An 8265-nucleotide genomic window follows, 5' to 3' on the forward strand; every position below is an offset into this window, starting at 1 on the left:
GTCAAAACATTGATCATATCTTTGGTACGGTTACTGGGAAAAAGATTGATAGCAGATAATTAAAAATTAGGTCAATTTTTAATTGCTATTTACTCAATGATTGCATTTTCTGAGCCTTTTATGGTCAAAAGGATACGTTTAAGGAGCGTTTATTGGCTTAAGAAACGTTGTTACGTACATCTCGATAAATGCCGAGAAAAATTATGAACTTTTTTTTCTGAAAAGAAGAAGCTTTATTCTTTTAATTTAAAGGACTAAGAGCACATAAAGTTTGTCAGAATTTTCCTCTATAAAAAATACTAGCAGATTCGCTGCCAGCCTTCGTCTGGCTTTTAAATGTACCGGGAAAATGGCTAAAGGGAACACCAAACGTTAAATTTAAAAACTGCGAAGAATTTTACTCTGCAGAACAACTTTATAAAAAAAAGGTTATTACGTATAACAAAATTACAATGAAATAAGCAATATCCCTTAATACAAATATTAATAATCCTAACAAAAAAATTAACCAACTTGAAGAAAAAAATCATGCAAAACTTTTCAATATCTTACAAACAGTGAAATAAGCAAAAAATAACATGAAAGAAACTCAAAAAACATAAAATTCCGTGCAGAATGTTACTCTGCAGAACAACTTTATATATATATATATTAAAAAAATCATTAAATATGTATTATACAGTATATATAAAAATGACAATGAAATATGCCAATCTCTTAAAAACAGTGACATAAGAAATACGATGAAAAATCGTTGCCAAACCCATATTTCTAAAAGAATGAAACTATTCAAAAGGATGCGATTTCATCAAAAATCTATCAACAGCAATAAGACAGGAAAACTGTTGCCAAAAATCACATTTTTAAAGATGTGAGATGTGAGAAGTGTACTCGGAAGCTTCATTTAAAAATTCTTTTTTTAAATACAAAATATTATCATTTTTCCAAAATTCTTTTTGTAAAAGCAGTCGCAAGGATGAAAGTTTAACCTATCCAAAAATCAAACAAAAATAAACTGTACTATTTTAGAAAACTATTTTAGAAAAAATCCCGTTGAAAAGGTATTAAGCTCCCTTTGTTAAATAAATTCGTATTCAATCGATTTATTGAAACACGAAATTTATTTCAAGTTCGTAAAATATCTATGTGCCTACGTTTCATGACGATGTGAAAATGGAGTGTGTAGAGTAAAATCTCGCTTTCCTATAGCCCATTATGTCTCAAAATGACGCGATTTCGTCACAAAATATAAAATAAAAAAAATTCGAATTCGAATTTCTAAAAAATCGCTTCGAGGTGCACTGGCTCTTGTCTAGATGCACCTATGTACCAAATTTCGTAGCCGTGGGTCTATTAACTTACGCGCAGCGCGAACGAAAGACACACACACAGACAGACTCTTTCTTTTATTATATGTAGATAGAGATGGTAACGCATTAAATGATACGTAAGAATAGCAAAAGTTTCACTCAAAATTCATGTCAGATCTTCATGCGTCCAGTATTTGAATTAAAGCAAATTAGAACGCAACTGCCTCAACTGAAATAACACTTTTAAAGAAGAATTTACCCAATGAACTTGCTTACACTTACCCTCTGAAAAGCCTGTCTGCTATCCATTTTTAGCCCAAGGGCATTAGCCCAAAAGGGTTACTCATTTAATTTTGGCATTTTGAGTTCAAAAATATCGGTTTTACTTTTCAAATTGTTACATCCGAATATTATCGCCCTCTGTTATATTTAAAGAAATTAAGCAATGAAGATTCTGCATAAATGTATGTGTGTTTCTCATATTGTGATAAAACAACGGTATCTAGAGCCATCGAATTTTGAATAACGTAAACCCCCACCGAATATGGGCATGCAGAAGCCCTAATTTGGAATTTGGTATACCATTTATGTCACATTTAATACAACTTTAATGAATTTTTGATTAAGAAACTCAACGATTTCAAAGCGAGCAATGGCAACAATGTTCGGGGAAAAAACATTATCTCCAGCGCGCGAGATTGTGTATCGTAAATTCGAAAGATATGCTTTTTTAAATATTTTGTAATACTGCTGCTGAATTGAATTTTATGGTTTAAGTCCGAAAATCATCGGGCGTAATATAAAATCGAAAGATTTTTAGATTTTTTCTTCTTTTTTCTGAAAGTTTTCTTAATGCGTATAACATGAGATGTGGAAATAACTAAAAGCTTTCACTCGTAGAAACAACGACGGTTCGAATCGTTTGATTAAAGCTCTTGTGCTTGGAATACGATTAAATTCAAAGACAATTGTCTCATTTCAAATTAGTTTTGTAATATATTTAATCAAAGATACACACCATTTACATTTTCTTTTCTTGTTTACGTTAATTTCGGAATGATTAATTCAATTCCATTTACATCGATGTTGCTTTAAACTTTGCTCTTCAATTACATGATAGTTAAAAATGTATGCGTTAAGGTTCTTGGATTTTATAAACTAATATTCCCGCTGAATGAAGTATTTATTCTCAGCAATTTACGAATTACCAAGGCAATGTTGGCATTTTACTTAACATTTTGGAATGTAAAATAAAGGATATATAATCTAATTACAAAACACAGAATATATTTCAATATCATGGTATATAAATAAGGCTTTGTGCATATACTTCGTGCGAAAACTACCAAAAAGAAGGGACTTATAGTAAACGTAATATCTTAGTTAACTAATATTTAAATTTCTATATTGTTACGAAATGCCCGCTTGCACTAAGATAGCTTTCCCGCAAAGCTGGATTAGGGTTGCCAGAAAGTTGGAAAGAAAGGCAGTGTTACCAGATTTGGCTCGAAATCGCCCATTTGGCGACAAAATTGACAATATGCCATAGTCGGAGAGAGAATATTCTAGAACCAATTCTTACCGGTTTTTCGAGAATGTTCTCGAGGGTATGTCAAAAGCTATATATAGCCTGCTTGTACGCGGAGTAGAGAGAATCTTGAGCAGTGTATCGTGAAGAGTACCTTGAGTACCTGTTGAATTCAATAGTAGTATTTTGAGTTCAGAGATTAGTTTGAGAGCGATCGACCGCGTCGGGAGCTGTACTTTAGTGCTTTGCATGAAGCTGTTTTCACCACTGTAGCCTGAAGACTGTGTTTCGGGTGGTTGTTTCAGCGTGTTTGCCGAGTTTTTCGAAGACTGTAAACGCGCCTTTGGAACCGTCCTCTGTAATACTGATGAAAAAATTGCGTTTTGATTCTTCATCAAGTGTTGCCGTCAATCACTCCAAATCCACGAACCCGTGTAACGCAACAATGTTTACTACTATGTAGTACTTTTTGGCAAGATATACACGAAAAATTCGACTCTAAAATCTAAATAATCATAAAAAATTATAATTTGGTTCAAAAAAATTTTTTTTTCTCCCTGTTTCTCAATAAATAAAATTGGTTCAGTAAATTCACATGTGTTTAATGTTCTTAAATTCATTTTTTACATTCTAAAAATTACAATATCGATATCACGTATTTTTCTTCTTTAGTCTTATCGCTTCATACATATATTGTAGCAGCAGTTTGTGAGATAAATTCTGTGTTCAGCGTACTATGTATGAGTCTCGTATTCTTTGGCAATATCACGAGCTCTAGAAAGACTAACGGAGTTATTCTCAAGTCTTAGTATACAAACAGAGTCAGAATTCAACGATTTCAAAGCGAGGAATGGCAACATTGTCCGAAAAAAAAAAAGCTATTTTTATCTCTAGAGCGCGAAATTGTGTAACGGAAATCCTAAATAAATAAAAGTAACACACAAAACGTTAAAAAAAGCACCTTTGGGCGTAATTGTAAATGTGGGTACTTTTCCGTTTTGCCGCCGCAAACCATAAAGTCGCCAAAAATGGTACAACTGACGCCAAACGGAATATCTTCGCTGGTAACCTTTTACGCTTCATTTTCAAAACAAATCGCAGCCATTTCTTATCAGATGGATTGTTTCTTTCAATACTGGCTTACAATTACATAGAATGTTTAACTAGATAGTTAAATTTTATGACCTAAAACCATTCGCGGTAATTAAGTCAATTCGGATGGAATCACACCGCTCACCCGAAGGCGAAAATATAGAAAAGGCAAAGTCAAGGGTTAAATTCATTCATTCTAATGATAATCCACTAGCGAAGTAAAGCATTGCGGTTTTATATAATTTCTGAGTAAGTTATACGCACGAATTGAAATACTTATTGCATTTAAACATGTATTCCAAATTAAGATTTAACTTGAAATTATTGTAGATAATTACTGAGAGAATTAATTAATTTTTTGTAGAGTAGTTTACATGAGATGAGATCGCTTGGGGTCACGTGATAGGAACCAGCGAATCAGGCTGTTGAACCATGAAAGCATAAATTTTAAAATAATGTCTTTTTACAAATTTATTGTCTTTATTTACTGGCCTTTTACAAAATTTTAAACCATGTTAAAATGTTTATGTCTTCAAAATAAAAAATTCTTAGAACTAACATTTGTTAACATTTTTTATGTGTATACTGTATGCTGTCGCCACTGCTTCGCGAGATTTGCGCCGGCGAAACGGAAAAGTACCTAAATGTGTTTTAAAAATCTATTATTACTCTTTATGAATAGAAAATTTCAAAGACTGTTTAATAATTACTGGCAATTTGGGCCAGTAATACTTAGTAATTACTTATTGATCCGGACCGTTTGCATTCTGTTGCTCTTTTTCTGTATAAGCAAACGCGAAATTATGATTGGTTTCTGTTCTGCATAATCATCCATAGACTCCTTTTCAAGCCTTGTTTACGTTCCGTTAATAATCGAATCTATTTCACAATATCTTGTGATCTTTGACTTTAAAGACACATTCTGAACTCTGAACAGTGAAAAACAACACTTCTCCGTTAAAACTATACTGCGCTTTACTTTCGTTTTATCACAGTGTTACTTTTGTATTTATTCGTGTAGAAAGAATTTAGAATTAAATGCAGTTTAATTGCAAAAGAGTTTTTGAATAATTATTTAGAGGGCAGCATTATGAGGTTTAAAGTTCATATTTAAATAACAGAAGCACAAATAAGAACCAAATAGAGTTCAATGGCCGATTTAGGAATTGGCGGGATTTGTTTCAATCGAATGGGGACACAATGCCTGTTCACTTCTGAGTCAAAATAAACTCGTAGGCTACCAGTGCATCACAGAAACTAAACATATTCTACGCAGCAGTTTTCAACCTTTTGACTAACATGTATACCATCTAATCAAAAATCTGATGTGTACACCACATGACTTCCTTGTACGGAATATTAACTTATACGCATTTTTTCTTGCATTTCATTTAAACTAATTGTATTGAATTAAATCTACTTTGCCGACAGCGCATAAACCACAATAGAATAAGTGCATTCTTTAAAATTCACTCTATTTGTTTACCATAGCCACACTCTGGCGCTAGGTTCACTTACCAATATTATGTTTCGTTCATATTATAAATCAGAATGTTCAAAATTTATATCATTTAAAGAATTATCTAATCGTTGCCACATGTTCTATTCAAATACTATATAATAAAGCTAGAACGATGTATAAAAGAAATTAATCAAACAAGACAAAAAAGAAGCAGTTTTTCACAGACGGTTGAGTATTTCTCCTTCAATTAATTCAGTTCTCACTTCGCGGCAAGGCAAAAATACATAAAAACTCAAAATAACTGTATTAAAAATTACGAAGTAAATCTTAAACACTTATTTTCCCGAAAAATTCCCATAAAGGATTAAGCATGATTTCATTCGCAATAATAAATGAAGGCGTTTTTTGCTGCGAAGCTACGTTTCTCTAGATTGGCAACAAATCCACTACTCTGCTGATTCAAATGTAAATAAGCAATGGCCGCCATCAAAAAAATTATTAGGCTTAGCGGCACTTAAACAGCTTTAAAATTGTTGATAATTCTAAATATATTGCATGCAGATTTACTAAAGGCATAAAAACCTTAACCGGAAGATAAGAACAACATAATTCAATCATTTTTAAAGCAAAAAGTGTACAATTTACAAATATATAAGAGTAAAGAAACTGAGATCACTGAGCCGGGTAACAGAGTGGATTTATATAAAAATATATTTATATACGTTTGATGCGGCCTATTGCAACCAAAATACGAGGTGCACATCTACATGTTATAGCAGTCCTATATACAAAATTTGAACGTTCTGAGGCTACTCGTTTTTGAGTTATGCGAGATACGTACGTACGTACATACGTTCGTACAGACGCCACGAAAAATTCTCTTCAGAATTCATTTTAAAGCAGTTTTATAATTTTTTTGGAGGAAAAGAATCTTTTATTCTGTCCTTACGTACAGTTATCAAGCAAAAATATCGTTAAATTTCATTCGATAGCGGTCAAAATGGATATTTTCGTTGAAATATGCTGCCTGAAACATTTCGCGATTACAATAATTCCTTTTTACTTCGTACAAGAAAGTAAAAGCTGAAAAACTTTAGAACCAGCATAGCTTTTGCAATGATTATGTTTAAATTTCTCGATGGAAATATTAAATATACTGCCATTTGCGCAACTTATTGGCTATTTATATTAAATATGCATACATAAAAGTATTAGATTAAAAATTGGCTACCATTTTAATGAAGAAAGTGCAGAATCACTCACTGCTTGGAGGGTTTTTAAGGATTGCACATATTTGGTATCCATGTACACATTGACCTATTTTCACTTAAAAAAATTTCCAGAATTGCAAAAAAATGGCATTGTGCAATCTTTTGACTTTATCCATTTACACATCGACCTATTTTCACTTAAAAAGGTCAAAGAAAATTGACAAAAATTCAGTTCTTCTTACTCTTGTAAAAAGAGCCAAACAAATAAGTGGGCGCTTCTGCACTTTAACCAAAATTATCAAAATTTAAGTTACAATACTTCAATTCTAAAATTTAGTGTTAAATTTAGGCCTGTTTAAGAGAGATCAATTTTCTTACGTTTGGTCTTATTTCACTTAGTTTTAACCGTAAATTAGAATCCACTTTTAATTTTGTTCTGTATTTATTTATCAAATATAACATGGAGGAAAATACTTGTTTACAGAAATAGGTTGTGCAAAAAGGAAATAAAAATTTAATAGCTTTATTTGAAATGCCTTTAATTTTTTTTTTAGTCCAAAGGGACTTAGTCCCGAAGGACTATTACTTTCGTTTTGGCATTTTGCGTCGGACGGATAAATGTCGGTTCACTTTTCAAACTGTTGCCATAAAATGTTAGAGTCCTGCATTATATTTGAAGAAATTAAATAATGAAAATCTGCGTAAATGTATGTATATTTCTCACATTGTCATAAAATAACGGTACATAGAGTCATCGAATTTTGAATAACGTAATCCTCCAACGAATATGAGCATGTGGAAGACCAAATTTGAAATTTGAAATTTGTTTTATGATCGATTTCCTATTTTTTAAAACTTTGACGAATTTTTGATTAACAAACTCAAGGATTTCAAAGCGAGCAATGGCAACGTTGTGCAGAAAAAACATTTTTATCTCCAGCGCGTGAGTCTCTGTATCGGAAATTCTAAAGATATGCTCGTTTTAAAACTATTTTGCGATATTGCTGTTGCACTGGATCTTATGGTTTCAGTGCGAGGAACATGATATTTAATAACGAAAGGTAACACACAAAATGTTAAAAAACGCCCCTTTGGACGTAATTTAAAATCTGAAACATTTCAGATTTTTTTTTTTTTTTTTTTTTTTTTTTTTTTGTCGGTTTAGCCAAAAGATAACAAGTGTGTTATTTTTTAAATCTTCAGTGAGAGTTCGAAGACAGGAAATTACAATAAATTTTTCTTTTTCTTCACGTGATTTTTTAATTTAATAGATAAAAATACTTTGTTTCTTTGTGTACCGCTGTGGCAATACTCTAATACTCATATCCTACAGAGACTAATAAACATATTCTACAGTATACATTATTTCTGAAGAGAAGTCTCTGTCTTTGTTAAATACAGCACTCATGTAAATAACAAAACATTCTTTTTTAATAAGCCTACTTACTACAGACACGTACTTTGGAATGCTATAAATTGTTTTGTTGCCACTTCCAAGAAACAAAACTAACAATAAAAAATTTTAAAAAAATCTCAAAGGTTTCAGATTTTAAATTACTTCCAAAGGGGCATTTTTTCAACGTTTTGTGTGTTACCTTCGTAGAGACATTAGGTATTTTTTGGAAGCAGGAAAGATGAAAAATATGCAACGCCTTCGCCGGG

The sequence above is a fragment of the Stegodyphus dumicola genome, chromosome 3, assembly GCF_044657685.1.
Source record: "Stegodyphus dumicola isolate Sdum_Otavi_A_Nest chromosome 3, ASM4465768v1".
NCBI lineage: Eukaryota > Metazoa > Arthropoda > Arachnida > Araneae > Eresidae > Stegodyphus > Stegodyphus dumicola.